The sequence below is a fragment of the Oncorhynchus gorbuscha genome, unplaced genomic scaffold (assembly GCF_021184085.1).
Source record: "Oncorhynchus gorbuscha isolate QuinsamMale2020 ecotype Even-year unplaced genomic scaffold, OgorEven_v1.0 Un_scaffold_7304, whole genome shotgun sequence".
NCBI lineage: Eukaryota > Metazoa > Chordata > Actinopteri > Salmoniformes > Salmonidae > Oncorhynchus > Oncorhynchus gorbuscha.
This window is the reverse complement of record NW_025750715.1, coordinates 1-18,023: the sequence shown is the minus strand read 5'-3', so window position 1 is coordinate 18,023 and position 18,023 is coordinate 1. Positions and strand designations below refer to the sequence as shown.

General features: G+C 47.8%; 1 pseudogene; it reads right to left on the bottom strand.

Moving 5' to 3' along the window:
• Positions 1-3,490: 3,490 nt before the first annotated feature.
• Positions 3,491-15,536, bottom strand: LOC124029696 (annotated as a pseudogene).
• Positions 15,537-18,023: the final 2,487 nt, after the last annotated feature.

Here is an 18,023-nt window from a genome sequence, read left to right as displayed (position 1 = left end):
GGGGAGGTGGAGGTGGTGAGGTTTAGGAGGGAGGGAGGAATTAACGGGGAGGTGGAGGAGGGAGGTTTAGGAGGGAGGAGGAATTAACGGGGAGGTGGAGGAGGGAGGAGGAATTAGCGGGGAGGTGGAGGAGAGGGGAGGTGGAGGAGGGAGAAGGAGAGGTGGAGGAGGGAGGAGGAATTAACGGGTAGGTGGAGGGAGGGAGGGAGGAATTTAAGGGGAGGTGGAGGAGAGGGGAGGTGGAGGGGGAGGGAGAAGAAGAGGTGGAGGGAGGGAGGAGGAATTAACGGGAGGTGGAGGAGAGGGGAGGTGGAGGAGGGAGAAGAAGAGGTGAAGGAGGGAGAAGAAGAGGTGGAGGAGAGGGGAGGTGGAGGAGAGGGGAGGTGGAGAAGGAATTAACGGGAGGTGGTGGAGGGAGGTTTAGGAGGGAGGAGGAATTAACGGGAGGTGGAGGAGGAGGTTTGGAGGGAGGAGGAATTAACGGGGAGGTGGAGGGAGGAGGAATTAACGGGGAGGTGTGGAGGAGAGGGGAGGTGGAGGAGGGAGAAGGAGAGGTGGGAGGAGGGAGGAGGAATTAACGGGTAGGTGGAGGAGGGAGGGAGGAATTTAAGGGGAGGTGGAGGAGAGGGGAGGTGGAGGAGGGAGAAGAAGAGGTGGAGGAGGGAGGAGGAATTAACGGGGAGGTGGAGGAGAGGGGAGGAGGAGGGAGAAGAAGAGGTGAAGGAGGGAGAAGAAGAGGTGGAGGAGAGGGGAGGTGGAGGAGAGGGGAGGTGGAGAAGAATTAACGGGGAGGTGGAGGAGAGGGGGAGGTGGAGGAGGGAGAAGAAGAGGTGGAAGAGGAAGAGTCATTAAGACAGGTGAGTAAGTATACAGGTAAAAACTAAATGGATCCCGTTTAGACTCGGACCATATGGTACCAGGTGATAAAGGGGCTATATACAAGGGGTACCAGGTGATAAAGGGGCTATATACAAGGGGTACCAGGTGATAAAGGGGCTATATACAAGGGGTACCAGGTGATAAAGGGGCTATATACACGGGGTACCAGGTGATAAAGGGGCTATATACACAAGGGGTACCAGGTGATAAAGGGGCTATATACACAAGGGGTACCAGGTGACAACATGGCTATATACACGGGGTACCAGGTGACAACATGGCTATATACACAAGGGGTACCAGGTGATAAAGGGGCTATATACACGGGGTACCAGGTGATAAAGGGCTATATACACAAGGGTACCAGGTGATAAAGGGGCTATATACACAAGGGGTACCAGGTGATAAAGGGGCTATATACACAAGGGGTACCAGGTGACAACATGGCTATATACACGGGTACCAGGTGACAACGGGGCTATATACAGGGGTACCAGGTAATAACATGGCTATATACAGGGGGTACCAGGTAATAACATGGCTATATACAGGGGGTACCAGGTGATAAAGGGGCTATATACACGGGGTACCAGGTGATAAAGGGGCTATATACACGGGGTACCAGGTGACAACGGGGCTATATACAGGGGGTACCAGGTAATAACATGGCTATATACAGGGAGGTAATAACATGGCTATATACACGGGGTACCAGGTGATAAAGGGGCTATATACAGGGGGGTACCAGGTGATAAAGGGGCTATATACACGGGGTACCAGGTGACAACGGGGCTATATACAGGGGGTACCAGGTAATAACATGGCTATATACAGGGGAGGTAATAACATGGCTATATACAGGGAGGTAATAACATGGCTATATACAGGAAGTACCAGGTAATAACATGGTGATATACAGGAAGTACCAGGTAATAACATGGTTATATACAGGAAGTACCAGGTAATAACATGGCTATATACAGGAGTACCAGGTAATAACATGGTTATATACAGGAGGTAATAACATGGCTATATACAGGAGGTAATAACATGGCTATATACAGGGGGTACCAGGTAATAACATGGCTATATACAGGGAGTACCAGGTAATAACATGGCTATAAACAGGAGGTAATAACATGGCTATATACAGGGAGGTAATAACATGGCTATATACAGGAGGTAATAACATGGCTATATACAGGGGTTCCAGGTGATAACATGGCTATATACAGGGAGGTAATAACATGGCTATATACAGGGAGTACCAGGTAATAACATGGCTATATACAGGGAGTGTAATAACATGGTTATATACAGGAGGTAATAACATGGCTATATACAGGGAGTACCAGGTAATAACATGGCTAGATACAGGGAGTACCAGGTAATAACATGGTTATATACAGGGAGTACCAGGTAATAACATGGCTATATACAGGGAGTACCAGGTACTAACAGGGGTGTAGAGTCCAGACAGTCAGGGATTTGACAGTCAGTATGTAGAGTCCAGACAGTCAGGGACTATATAAATGACAGTCAGGGACTATATAAATGACAGTCAGTATGTAGAGTCCAGACAGTCAGGGACTATATAAATGACAGTCAGGGACTATATCAATGACAGTCAGGGACTATATCAATGACAGTCAGTGTATAGAGTCCAGACAGTCAGGGACTATATCAATGACAGTCAGGGTGTAGAGTCCAGACAGTCAGGGACTATATAAATGACAGTCAGGGTGTAGAGTCCAGACAGTCAGGGACTATATAAATGACAGTCAGGGTGTAGAGTCCAGACAGTCAGGGACTATATAAATGACAGTCGGGGTGTAGAGTCCAGACAGTCAGGGACTATATAAATGACAGTCAGGGTGTAGAGTCCAGACAGTCAGGGACTATATAAATGACAGTCAGGGTGTAGAGTCCAGACAGTCAGGGACTATATAAATGACAGTCAGGGTGTAGAGTCCAGACAGTCAGGGACTATATAAATGACAGTCAGGGTGTAGAGTCCAGACAGTCAGGGACTATATAAATGACAGTCAGGGTGTAGAGTCCAGACAGTCAGGGACTATATAAATGACAGTTAGGGTGTAGAGTCCAGACAGTCAGGGACTATATAAATGACAGTTAGGGTGTAGAGTCCAGACAGTCAGGGACTATATAAATGACAGTCAGGGTGTAGAGTCCAGACAGTCAGGGACTATATAAATGACAGTCAGGGTGTAGAGTCCAGACAGTCAGGGACTATATAAATGACAGTCAGGGACTATATCAATGACAGTCAGGGTGTAGAGTCTAGACAGTCAGGGACTATATAAATGACAGTCAGGGACTATATAAATGACAGTCAGGGTGTAGAGTCCAGACAGTCAGGGACTATATAAATGACAGTCAGGGTGTAGAGTCCAGACAGTCAGGGACTATATAAATGACAGTCAGGGTGTAGAGTCCAGACAGTAAGGGACTATATAAATTACAGTCAGGGACTATATAAATGACAGTCAGGGACTATATAAATGACAGTCAGGGTGTAGAGTCCAGACAGTCAGGGACTATATAATGACTGTATCTAGACGTAACCCACATAAAGGACCTGTGTAAACACGGTATTGGGTTTGGAGCATTACCGATGCGTTGTCTCTCCTCTCTCTTCCTGAGGATGTCGAGCGGGGAGCGGCCATCTGGCATGGCATCATACGCCTGGGACAGAGCCTTCTCCTGTTGGTCCTCGTCTTCACTGGGACTCACTGGAAAACACAGAGACAGGAGACAGGGATTAGGACATGGCAACACAGAGACAGGGATTAGGGACATGGCAACACAGAGACATGAGACAGGGATTAGGACATGGCAACACAGAGACATGAGACAGGGAATAGGACATGGCAACACAGGTCCAGCCTGGGACCAGCCCAGTAGGTCTCAGTACTCTGGGCTGTTCTGTCCTCTTTATAAAACTAAAGGTCTCAGTACTCTGGGCTGTTCTGTCTCTCTGTCCTCTTTATTAAACTAAAGGTCTCAGTACTCTGGGCTGTTCTGTCTCTCTGTCCTCTTTATTAAACTAAAGGTCTCAGTACTCTGGGCTGTTCTGTCCTCTTTATTAAACTAAAGGTCTCAGTACTCTGGGCTGTTCTGTCTCTCTGTCCTCTTTATTAAACTAAAGGTCTCAGTACTCTGGGCTGTTCTGTCTCTCTGTCCTCTTTATTAAACTAAAGGTCTCAGTACTCTGGGCTGTTCTGTCTCTCTGTCCTCTTTATTAAACTAAAGGTCTCAGTACTCTGGGCTGTTCTGTCCTCTTTATTAAACTAAAGGTCTCAGTACTCTGGGCTGTTCTGTCTCTCTGTCCCCTTTATTAAACTAAAGGTCTCAGTACTCTGGGCTGTACTGTCCTCTTTATTAAACTAAAGGTCTCAGTACTCTGGGCTGTTCTGTCCTCTTTATTAAACTAAAGGTCTCAGTACTCTGGGCTGTTCTGTCCTCTTTATTAAACTAAAGGTCTCAGTACTCTGGGCTGTACTGTCTCTCTGTCCTCTTTATTAAACTAAAGGTCTCAGTACTCTGGGCTGTTCTGTCTCTCTGTCCTCTTTATTAAACTAAAGGTCTCAGTACTCTGGGCTGTTCTGTCCTCTTTATTAAACTAAAGGTCTCAGTACTCTGGGCTGTACTGTCTCTCTGTCCTCTTTATTAAACTAAAGGTCTCAGTACTCTGGGCTGTTCTGTCCTCTTTATTAAACTAAAGGTCTCAGTACTCTGGGCTGTTCTGTCCTCTTTATTAAACTAAAGGTCTCAGTACTCTGGGCTGTTCTGTCTCTCTGTCCTCTTTATTAAACTAAAGGTCTCAGTACTCTGGGCTGTTCTGTCCTCTTTATTAAACTAAAGGTCTCAGTACTCTGGGCTGTTCTGTCCTCTTTATTAAACTAAAGGTCTCAGTACTCTGGGCTGTTCTGTCTCTCTGTCCTCTTTATTAAACTAACGGTCTCAGTACTCTGGGCTGTTCTGTCCTCTTTATTAAACTAAAGGTCTCAGTACTCTGGGCTGTTCTGTCTCTCTGTCCTCTTTATTAAACTAAAGGTCTCAGTACTCTGGGCTGTTCTGTCCTCTTTATTAAACTAAAGGTCTCAGTACTCTGGGCTGTTCTGTCTCTCTGTCCTCTTTATTAAACTAAAGGTCTCAGTACTCTGGGCTGTTCTGTCTCTCTGTCCTCTTTATTAAACTAAAGGTCTCAGTACTCTGGGCTGTTCTGTCCTCTTTATTAAACTAAAGGTCTCAGTACTCTGGGCTGTTCTGTCCTCTTTATTAAACTAAAGGTCTCAGTACTCTGGGCTGTTCTGTCTCTCTGTCCTCTTTATTAAACTAACGGTCTCAGTACTCTGGGCTGTTCTGTCCTCTTTATTAAACTAAAGGTCTCAGTACTCTGGGCTGTTCTGTCTCTCTGTCCTCTTTATTAAACTAAAGGTCTCAGTACTCTGGGCTGTTCTGTCCTCTTTATTAAACTAAAGGTCTCAGTACTCTGGGCTGTTCTGTCTCTCTGTCCTCTTTATTAAACTAAAGGTCTCAGTACTCTGGGCTGTTCTGTCTCTCTGTCCTCTTTATTAAACTAAAGGTCTCAGTACTCTGGGCTGTTCTGTCCTCTTTATTAAACTAACGGTCTCAGTACTCTGGGCTGTTCTGTCCTCTTTATTAAACTAAAGGTCTCAGTACTCTGGGCTGTTCTGTCTCTCTGTCCTCTTTATTAAACTAAAGGTCTCAGTACTCTGGGCTGTTCTGTCTCTCTGTCCTCTTTATTAAACTAAAGGTCTCAGTACTCTGGGCTGTTCTGTCCTCTTTATTAAACTAACGGTCTCAGTACTCTGGGCTGTTCTGTCCTCTTTATTAAACTAAAGGTCTCAGTACTCTGGGCTGTTCTGTCTCTCTGTCCTCTTTATTAAACTAACGGTCTCAGTACTCTGGGCTGTTCTGTCTCTCTGTCCTCTTTATTAAACTAAAGGTCTCAGTACTCTGGGCTGTTCTGTCTCTCTGTCCTCTTTATTTAACTAAAGGTCTCAGTACTCTGGGCTGTTCTGTCCTCTTTATTAAACTAAAGGTCTCAGTACTCTGGGCTGTTCTGTCCTCTTTATTAAACTAAAGGTCTCAGTACTCCGGGCTGTTCTGTCTCTCTGTCCTCTTTATTAAACTAAAGGTCTCAGTACTCTGGGCTGTACTGTCCTCTTTATTAAACTAAAGGTCTCAGTACTCTGGGCTGTTCTGTCCTCTTTATTAAACTAAAGGTCTCAGTACTCTGGGCTGTTCTGTCCTCTTTATTAAACTAAAGGTCTCAGTACTCTGGGCTGTTCTGTCTCTCTGTCCTCTTTATTAAACTAAAGGTCTCAGTACTCTGGGCTGTTCTGTCCTCTTTATTAAACTAAAGGTCTCAGTACTCTGGGCTGTTCTGTCCTCTTTATTAAACTAAAGGTCTCAGTACTCTGGGCTGTTCTGTCCTCTTTATTAAACTAAAGGTCTCAGTACTCTGGGCTGTTCTGTCTCTCTGTCCTCTTTATTAAACTAAAGGTCTCAGTACTCTGGGCTGTACTGTCCTCTTTATTAAACTAAAGGTCTCAGTACTCTGGGCTGTTCTGTCCTCTTTATTAAACTAAAGGTCTCAGTACTCTGGGCTGTTCTGTCCTCTTTATTAAACTAAAGGTCTCAGTACTCTGGGCTGTTCTGTCTCTCTGTCCTCTTTATTAAACTAAAGGTCTCAGTACTCTGGGCTGTTCTGTCCTCTTTATTAAACTAAAGGTCTCAGTACTCTGGGCTGTTCTGTCTCTCTGTCCTCTTTATTAAACTAAAGGTCTCAGTACTCTGGGCTGTTCTGTCCTCTTTATTAAACTAAAGGTCTCAGTACTCTGGGCTGTTCTGTCTCTCTGTCCTCTTTATTAAACTAAAGGTCTCAGTACTCTGGGCTGTTCTGTCCTCTTTATTAAACTAAAGGTCTCAGTACTCTGGGCTGTTCTGTCCTCTTTATTAAACTAAAGGTCTCAGTACTCTGGGCTGTTCTGTCTCTCTGTCCTCTTTATTAAACTAAAGGTCTCAGTACTCTGGGCTGTTCCGTCTCTCTGTCCTCTTTATTAAACTAAAGGTCTCAGTACTCTGGGCTGTTCTGTCCTCTTTATTAAACTAAAGGTCTCAGTACTCTGGGCTGTTCTGTCCTCTTTATTAAACTAAAGGTCTCAGTACTCTGGGCTGTTCTGTCTCTCTGTCCCCTTTATTAAACTAAAGGTCTCAGTACTCTGGGCTGTACTGTCCTCTTTATTAAACTAAAGGTCTCAGTACTCTGGGCTGTTCTGTCCTCTTTATTAAACTAAAGGTCTCAGTACTCTGGGCTGTTCTGTCCTCTTTATTAAACTAAAGGTCTCAGTACTCTGGGCTGTACTGTCTCTCTGTCCTCTTTATTAAACTAAAGGTCTCAGTACTCTGGGCTGTTCTGTCCTCTTTATTAAACTAAAGGTCTCAGTACTCTGGGCTGTTCTGTCCTCTTTATTAAACTAAAGGTCTCAGTACTCTGGGCTGTTCTGTCTCTCTGTCCTCTTTATTAAACTAAAGGTCTCAGTACTCTGGGCTGTTCTGTCTCTCTGTCCTCTTTATTAAACTAAAGGTCTCAGTACTCTGGGCTGTTCTGTCTCTCTGTCCTCTTTATTAAACTAAAGGTCTCAGTACTCTGGGCTGTACTGTCCTCTTTATTAAACTAAAGGTCTCAGTACTCTGGGCTGTTCTGTCCTCTTTATTAAACTAAAGGTCTCAGTACTCTGGGCTGTTCTGTCCTCTTTATTAAACTAAAGGTCTCAGTACTCTGGGCTGTTCTGTCTCTCTGTCCTCTTTATTAAACTAACGGTCTCAGTACTCTGGGCTGTTCTGTCTCTCTGTCCTCTTTATTAAACTAACGGTCTCAGTACTCTGGGCTCTTCTGTCTCTCTGTCCTCTTTATTAAACTAACGGTCTCAGTACTCTGGGCTCTTCTGTCCTCTTTATTAAACTAAAGGTCTCAGTACTCTGGGCTGTTGTGTCTCTCTGTCCTCTTTATTAAACTAAAGGTCTCAGTACTCTGGGCTGTTCTGTCCTCTTTATTAAACTAAAGGTCTCAGTACTCTGGGCTGTTCTGTCCTCTTTATTAAACTAAAGGTCTCAGTACTCTGGGCTGTTCTGTCTCTCTGTCCTCTTTATTAAACTAAAGGTCTCAGTACTCTGGGCTGTTCTGTCCTCTTTATTAAACTAAAGGTCTCAGTACTCTGGGCTGTTCTGTCCTCTTTATTAAACTAAAGGTCTCAGTACTCTGGGCTGTTCTGTCTCTCTGTCCTCTTTATTAAACTAAAGGTCTCAGTACTCTGGGCTGTTCTGTCCTCTTTATTAAACTAAAGGTCTCAGTACTCTGGGCTGTTCTGTCCTCTTTATTAAACTAAAGGTCTCAGTACTCTGGGCTGTTCTGTCCTCTTTATTAAACTAAAGGTCTCAGTACTCTGGGCTGTTCTGTCTCTCTGTCCTCTTTATTAAACTAAAGGTCTCAGTACTCTGGGCTGTACTGTCTCTCTGTCCTCTTTATTAAACTAAAGGTCTCAGTACTCTGGGCTGTTCTGTCCTCTTTATTAAACTAAAGGTCTCAGTACTCTGGGCTGTACTGTCTCTCTGTCCTCTTTATTAAACTAAAGGTCTCAGTACTCTGGGCTGTTCTGTCCTCTTTATTAAACTAAAGGTCTCAGTACTCTGGGCTGTTCTGTCTCTCTGTCCTCTTTATTAAACTAAAGGTCTCAGTACTCTGGGCTGTTCTGTCCTCTTTATTAAACTAAAGGTCTCAGTACTCTGGGCTGTTCTGTCCTCTTTATTAAACTAAAGGTCTCAGTACTCTGGGCTGTTCTGTCCTCTTTATTAAACTAAAGGTCTCAGTACTCTGGGCTGTTCTGTCTCTCTGTCCTCTTTATTAAACTAAAGGTCTCAGTACTCTGGGCTGTTCTGTCCTCTTTATTAAACTAAAGGTCTCAGTACTCTGGGCTGTTCTGTCTCTCTGTCCTCTTTATTAAACTAAAGGTCTCAGTACTCTGGGCTGTTCTGTCTCTCTGTCCTCTTTATTAAACTAAAGGTCTCAGTACTCTGGGCTGTTCTGTCTCTCTGTCCTCTTTATTAAACTAAAGGTCTCAGTACTCTGGGCTGTTCTGTCCTCTTTATTAAACTAAAGGTCTCAGTACTCTGGGCTGTTCTGTCCTCTTTATTAAACTAAAGGTCTCAGTACTCTGGGCTGTTCTGTCCTCTTTATTAAACTAAAGGTCTCAGTACTCTGGGCTGTTCTGTCCTCTTTATTAAACTAAAGGTCTCAGTACTCTGGGCTGTACTGTCTCTCTGTCCTCTTTATTAAACTAAAGGTCTCAGTACTCTGGGCTGTACTGTCCTCTTTATTAAACTAAAGGTCTCACTACTCTGAGAAAGAGGTGAATGAACAAGTCTGTTCCTGTACGGTCCAGGAAACTCATCTAGAAACTAACAGCCACTTACACATCTCCCTCTCTCCCTCTGGATCGCACATGGAAGGGATATGATTGGCTAACGGCTGCTTTGACTTACGCTGGTGGTCCAATAGCGCAGTAGCCAGGAAGTAGTGTGCCAGTGAACGGTAGTGGTGGGTCTTGACCTGAGCCATGGTCGACCAGAAGAACGGGACGTTGTCCTTGATGGGAGTCTGGCTCATAGACTGGTGAACCTGGTCATAGGTGTCTCCTACCTGAGACGGGGACACAGAGACGTTCTGTTAGAGAACACATCCTACCCGAGAGGACAGGGACGTTCTGTTAGAGAACACATCCTACCTGAGAGGACAGAGACGTTCTGTTAGAGTACACCTCCTACCTGAGAGGACAGAGACGTTCTATTAGAGAACACATCCTACCCGAGAGGACAGAGACGTTCTATTAGAGAACACATCCTACCCGAGAGGACAGAGACGTTCTGTTAGAGAACACATCCTACCTGAGAGGACAGAGACGTTCTATTAGAGAACACATCCTACCTGAGAGGACAGAGACGTTCTGTTAGAGAACACATCCTACCCGAGAGGACAGAGACGTTCTGTTAGAGAACACATCCTACCTGAGAGGACAGAGACGTTCTATTAGAGAACACATCCTACCCGAGAGGACAGAGACGTTCTGTTAGAGAACACATCCTACCTGAGAGGACAGAGACGTTCTATTAGAGAACACATCCTACCTGAGAGGACAGAGATGTTCTGTTAGAGAACACATCCTACCTGAGAGGACAGAGATGTTCTATTAGAGAACACATCCTACCTGAGAGGACAGAGATGTTCTATTAGAGAACACATCCTACCCGAGAGGACAGAGATGTTCTATTAGAGAACACATCCTACCCGAGAGGACAGAGATGTGCACTACTTTAGACCAGAGCCCTATGGCACCCTATTCCCTATATAGTGCACTACTTTAGACCAGAGCCCTATGGCACCCTATTCCCTATATAGTGCACTACTTTAGACCAGAGCCCTATGGCACCCTATTCTCTATATAGTGCACTACTTTAGACCCGAGGCTTAGGGCACTAAATAGGGAATGGGGTCCCACTGCTCTTTAGACAGACACACCTCAACGGGATATGACAGTGTGATAATGGAACCCCTTTTAGTGTTGAGGTGACACTCTCTCAGATTAACCCCATTAGGTCAAAGCGTTGAGGTGAAACTCTCTCAGATTAACCCCGTTAGGTCAAAGCGTTTAGTGTTGAGGTGAAACTCTCTCAGATTAACCCCATTAGGTCAAAGCGTTTAGCGTTGAGGTGAAACTCTCAGATTAACCCCATTAGATCAAAGCGTTTAGTGTTGAGGTGAAACTCTCTCAGATTAACCCCATTAGGTCAAAGCGTTTAGCGTTGAGTTGAAACTCTCAGATTAACCCCATTAGATCAAAGCGTTGAGGTGAAACTCTCTCAGATTAACCCCATTAGGTCAAAGCGTTTAGTGTTGAGGTGAAACTCTCAGATTAACCCCATTAGGTCAAAGCGTTGAGGTGAAACTCTCTCAGATTAACCCCATTAGGTCAAAGCGTTTAGTGTTGAGGTGAAACTCTCTCAGATTAACCCCATTAGGTCAAAGCGTTTAGCGTTGAGGTGAAACTCTCTCAGATTAACCCCATTAGGTCAAAGCGTTTAGTGTTGAGGTGAAACTCTCTCAGATTAACCCCATTAGGTCAAAGCGTTTAGAGTTGAGGTGAAACTCTCTCAGATTAACCCCGTTAGAGTAAAGCAGATGGACTCAGTGTATTGTACATGTACCTTGGCAGACTGTGGGAAAGGACTCAGTGTATTGTACATGTACCTTGGCAGCCTGTAGACTGTGGGAAAGGACTCAGCGTATTGTACATGTACCTTGGCAGCCTCGTGGGCCATCTTGAGGAGAGAGAAGAACTCATTGCGGATGCCAGACAGAGCGATCTTCTCAAACAGACACTCCTGAGCTTGGGCCAGCATCATCTTGATGAGCATGCTGAGCATGGAGGGACTCATGTCATAGCTGGGGGTGTGGGTGAACGTCTCCTTTAGGTGGTGGAGGACTCCTACAGGGGGGGGCACAGAGAGAGTAGGGGTGGTGAGTATGGAGGGACTCGTGACATAGCTGGGGGTAAACGTCTCCTTCAGGTGGTGGAGGACTCCTACAGGGGGGGAGACAGAGAGAGTAGGGGTGGTGAGCATGGAGGGACTCATGACATAGCTGGGGATGTACGTCTCCTTCAGGTGGTGGAGGACTCCTACAGGGGGGGGAGACAGAGAGAGTAGGGGTGGTGAGTATGGAGGGACTCGTGACATAGCTGGGGGTGAACGTCTCCTTCAGGTGGTGGAGGACTCCTACAGGGGGGGGGGGGGGGGAGACAGAGAGAGTAGGGGAGGTGAGTATGGAGGGACTCATGACATAGCTGGGGGTGTACGTCTCCTTCAGGTGGTGGAGGACTCATTTCTAAACGTTGCTACCGGATACAATATATGCTCCAAAACAAGCATGCGCCAGTTCTCACAATTATCAAAACCGCATTCATAAAAACTGAATTTAACATGAGAATGGTACCGGTACCACAAGTACTCACAGTTTCTAACGTTCGACATTAGGCCGAGAGGCAGTACTGTCCCAGTTTGGGTCGACTGTCGAGGGGCAGTACTGTCCTAGTTTGGTTGACTGTCGAGGGGGCGGTACTGTCCTAGTTTGGTTGACTGCCGAGGGCAGTACTGTCCCAGTTTGGTTGACTGTCGAGGGGCGGTACTGTCCTAGTTTGGTTGACTGTCGAGGGGCAGTACTGTCCTAGTTTGGTTGACTGCCGAGGGGCAGTACTGTCCTAGTTTGGTTGACTGTCGAGGGGCAGTACTGTCCTAGTTTGGTTGACTGTCGAGGGGCAGTACTGTCCTAGTTTGGTTGACTGTCGAGGGGCAGTACTGTCCTAGTTTGGGTTGACTGTCGAGGGGCAGTACTGTCCTAGTTTGGTTGACTGTCGAGGGGCAGTACTGTCCTAGTTTGGTTGACTGTCGAGGGGCGGTACTGTCCTAGTTTGGGTTGACTGTCGAGGGGCAGTACTGTCCCAGTTTGGGACTGTGATGCATGTCCTAGTTTGAAGACTGTCGAGGGGCCACCCCTCAGTTTGGTTCCTGTCTCCTAGTTTGGTTGACTGTCTAGGGGCAGTTTGTCCTAGTTTGGTTGACTGTCGTCGAGGGGCAGTACTGTCCCTGCATTTGCTTGACTGTTTGGGGTTGTCCTAGTTTGGGTTTCTGTAGGGGCAGTACTTCCTGTTTGCTATCAGGGGCTGACTGTCCTAGTTTGGCTTGATAAAGTACTGTTGTTTGGTTGACTTGATTGATTGACTGTTAGTTTGGTTCACTTTACCAGGGGCAGTACTGTCCATAGTTTTCCTGAGGGCAGTACTGTCCTAGTTTGGTTGACTGTCGAGGGCAGTACTGTCCTAGTTTTCAACTGCCCAGTTTCCTAGTTTGGTTGACTGTCAAGGGGCAGTACTGTACAGTTTGGTCGACTGCCGGGGCAGTACTGTCCTAGTTTGGTTGACTGGTCAGGGCAGTACTGTACTGTGGGACATGATGCAGGGAAACTAGAAACTTACAAAATGTACTGGCCACCCCTCAGAGTCTGGTTCCTCTCTCTGGGTTTCTTCTGGTTCTGGCCTTTCTAGGGAGTATTTCCAGCCACCGTGTTCAACACCTGCTATTGCTTGCTGTTTGGGGTTTTAGGCTGGGTTTCTGTAAGCACTTATTCCCTAGCTATCAGCTGATGTTAAGAAGGGCTATATAAATACATTTGATTGGTTGGTTGATTGATTGACAGTTATATGGTTCATCTTTCCCAGTAGCCTGTCCATATTTTTCCTACATGAGTTTGAAAACTATGAAATTAAATTTTCAAATGGCCGTTTTCCTATCGTTAAACAAAGATTACCAAGGAGAGAACTGGTCATTCCTGTGGGATAGGGACCTACAAACTTACAAAATGTATAAACGAAGTCAAATCTATTAAACCTCTTGTAATCCAACTCTGAGTGACTGTATATTCCACCAGTGTTACAATGACTGAGACTAGCTCTTATAATGGCCCTATTCCCAAAAGGACCTTATTCCCTACATAGTGCACTAATCTTAACCAGGGCCTTATTCCCTACATAGTACACTACTCTTAACGAGGGCCCTATTCCCTATAACCAGGACCCTATTCCCTACATAGTGCACTACTCTTAACAAGGGCCCTATTCCCTATAACCAGGACCCTATTCCCTACATAGTACACTACTCTTAACGAGGGCCCTATTCCCTATAACCAGGACCCTATTCCCTACATAGTGAACTACTCTTAACGAGGGCCCTATTCCCTATAACCAGGACCCTATTCCCTACATAGTGCACTAATCTTAACGAGGGCCTTATTCCCTACATAGTGCACTACTCTTAACGAGGGCCCTATTCCTATAACCAGGACCCTATTCCCTACATAGTACACTACTCTTAACGAGGGCCCTATTCCCTATAACCAGGACCCTATTCCCTACATAGTGCACTACTCTTAACGAGGGCCCTATTCCCTATAACCAGGACCCTATTCCCTACATAGTGCACTACTCTTAACGAGGGCCCTATTCCCTATAACCAGGACCCTATTCCCTACATAGAGGGAATAAGGTGTCACGTGGGACACAGCCGACTGTGGTTCTAGTGTCTCCTCACCTGCAGCTTTCTGGAAGGCTGTGATGGCATCCTGGAGGCCGGAGCCCGTCTGGCGGTTGCAGCGCGTGCCGATCTGGGTGTAGAGGGCGCCGATGTTGAACAGAATACTGGCCTTCTCCAGAGACACGTTCTGCTGGCACACTGGAACACCTGTGAACGAGTCATACCTGGGAGAGAGACCGAGAGGTCACTAGTGGAACCATAACACCATGTTGACCCCTGGAGAGACAGACATGTTGACCCCTGGAGAGACAGACATGTTGACCCCTGGAGAGACAGACATGTTGACCCCTGGAGAGACAGACATGTTGACCCCTGGAGAGACAGACAGAGAGGTCACTAGTGGAACCATAATACCATGTTGACCCATGGAGAGACAGACATGTTGACCCCTGGAGAGACAGAGAGAGAGGTCACTAGTGGAACCATAACACCATGTTGGCCCCTGGAGAGACAGACATGTTGACCCCTGGAGAGACAGACAGTGGAACCATAACACCATGTTGACCCCTGGAGAGACAGACATGTTGACCCCTGGAGAGACAGACAGAGAGGTCACTAGTGGTATCATAACACCATGTTGACCCCTGGAGAGACAGACATGTTGACCCCTGGAGAAAGGCCCTCCATCAGTAGTCAGACTGTCCACAATATGCTGAGAGAGGCTGGACTGAGGGCTTGTAGGCCTGTTGTAGGCAGGTCCTCACCAGCAACAACGTTGCCTATGGGCACAAACCCACTGTCGCTGGACCAGACAGGACTGGCAAAAAGTGCATTGGAGACAGTGAGGTGGAGATACTATAGATACCTGGTCCCCTGGGCTGGGTCAGACCATGATTGACGGGGCATTGGAGACCTGGACCCCTGGGCTGGGTCAGACCATGATTGACGGGGCATTGGAGACAGTCAGGTGGATACTATAGATACCTGGACCCCTGGGCTGGGTCAGACCATGATTGACGGGGCATTGGAGACAGTCAGGTGGAGATACTATAGATACCTGGACCCCTGGGCTGGGTCAGACCATGATTGACGGGGCATTGGAGACAGTGAGGCGGAACGTACCAAGTAAAGAAGATGCCCATCTGGCGGGTGGCGGTAAGAAGCGGCTCTCAGTAGAGGTATGTGGCTGAAGTACTTGGCCAGGGTCTCGATGCCGGCGTCATTGCGACTGGGGGTACGACAGGCCTGTGGGGTACGGTGGGGAAAGAGGATCAGAATACAACAGGACCGTTCTCTGTGTGGTGGGCGATTCCATAGAGAACCCAGTTTCACTCTGACAACGTAGAGTTCTATGAGACCGATGGTGAAAGTACCTGTCTCAGGTCCATCAGGTCGGCGATCTCCTCCTCGAAGCTGGAGCCATCTTCACTGTAATGCTCCAGGATGAAGTCCTGGAGAAACACACCAGAACAGAGAGGAGACCATCGTCAACACACCAGAACAGAGAGGAGACCATCGTCAACACACCAGAACAGAGAGGAGACCATCGTCAACACACCAGAACAGAGAGGAGACCATCGTCAACACACCAGAACAGAGAGGAGACCATCGTCAACACACCAGAACAGAGAGGAGACCATCGTCAACACACCAGAACAGAGAGGAGACCATCGTCAACACACCAGAACAGAGACCATCGTCAACCACCAGAACAGAGAGGAGACCATCAAAACACAATCCACTGTGTTATAGAGCCATCGACCCATCAAAACACCACCCACTGTGTTATAGAGCCACCGACCCATCAAAACACCACCCACTGTGTTAGAGCCACCGACCCATCAAAACACCATCCACTGTCCTAGTCACCGACCCATCAAAACACCATCCACTGTCCTATAAAGTCACCGACCCATCAAAACACCATCCACTGTCCTATAGAGTCACCGACCCATCAAAACACCATCCACTGTCCTATAGAGCCACCGACCCATCAAAACACCATCCACTGTCCTATAGAGCCACCGACCCATCAAAACACCATCCACTGTGTTATAGAGCCACCGACCCATCAAAACACCATCCACTGTCCTATAGAGCCACCGACCCATCAAACACCATCCACTGTGTTAGTCACCGAATCAAAACCATCCACTGTCCTATAGAGCCACCGACCCATCAAAACACCATCCACTGTCCTATAGAGCCACCGACCCATCAAAACACCATCCACTGTGTTATAGAGCCACCGACCCATCAAAACACCATCCACTGTCCTATAGAGCCACCGACCCATCAAAACACCATCCACTGTCCTATAGAGCCACCGACCCATCAAAACACCACCCACTGTCCTATAGAGTCACCGACCCATCAAAACACCATCCACTGTGTTATAGAGCCACCGACCCATCAAAACACCACCCACTGTGTTATAGAGCCACCGACCCATCAAAACACCACCACTGTGTTATAGAGCCACTGTCCTACTGTGTTAGAGTCCCGACCCATCAAAACACCACCCACTGTGTTATAGTCACCGACCCATCATCAAAACCACCGACCCATCACCCACTGTCCTATAGAGCCACCGACCCATCAAAACACCACCCACTGTCTATAGAGTCCCGACCCCATCAAAACACCACCCACTGTGTTATAGTCCACCCCGACCCATCAAAACACCACCCACTGTGTTATAGTCACCGACCCATCAAAACACCACCCACTGTCCTATAGAGTCCCCGACCCATCAAAACACCACCCACTGTCCTATAGAGCCACCGACCCATCAAAACACCATCCACTGTCCTATAGAGTCACCGACCCATCAAAACACCACCCACTGCGGGCAGCACCAACAGCCTATCAAAACACCAGTCCAGGGAAGCTAACATGTGCCCAACCTCCTCCTAACACCCAACCAAACCTGACCACTCCCAGACCAACCAAACCTAACCTCTCCCAGACCCAACCAAACCTAACCCCTCCCAGACCCAACCAAACCTAATCTCTCCCAGACCCAACCTAACCTCTCCCAGACCCAACCCCTTCCCAGACCCAACCAAACCCGACCCCTCCCCAGACCCAACCAAACCTCACCCCTCCCCAGACCCAACCAAACCTCACCCCTCCCCAGACCCAACCAAACCTCACCCCTCCCCAGACCCAACCAAACCTCACCCCTCCCCAGACCCAACCAAACCTCACCCCTCCCCAGACCCAACCAAACCTCACCCCTCCCCAGACCCAACCAAACCTCACCCCTCCCCAGACCCAACCAAACCTCACCCCCTCCCCAGACCCAACCAAACCTCACCCCTCCCCCAGACCCAACCAAACCTCACCCCTCCCCAGACCCAACCAAACCTCACCCCTCCCAGACCCAACCAAACCTAACCTCTCCCAGACCCAACCAAACCCGACCCCTCCCCAGACCAACCAAACCTCACCCCTCCCCAGACCAACCAAACCTCACCCCTCCCCAGACCCAACCAAACCTCACCCCTCCCCAGACCCCAACCAAACCTCACCCCTCCCAGACCCCACCAAACCTCACCCCTCCCAGACCCCACCAAACCTGAGCTGAACCAAGACCCAACCAAACCTCACCCCTCCCCAGACCCAACCAAACCTCACCCCTCCCCAGACCCAACCAAACCTCACCCCTCCCCAGACCCAACCAAACCTCACCCCTCCCCAGACCCAACCAAACCTCACCCCTCCCAGACCCAACCAAACCTAACCTCTCCCAGACCCAACCAAACCCGACCCCTCCCCAGACCAACCAAACCTCACCCCTCCCCAGACCCAACCCCTCCCCAGACCCAACCAAACCTCACCCCTCCCCAGACCCAACCAAACCTCACCCCTCCCCAGACCCAACCAAACCTCACCCCTCCCCAGACCCAACCAAACCTCACCCCTCCCCAGACCCCAACCAAACCTCACCC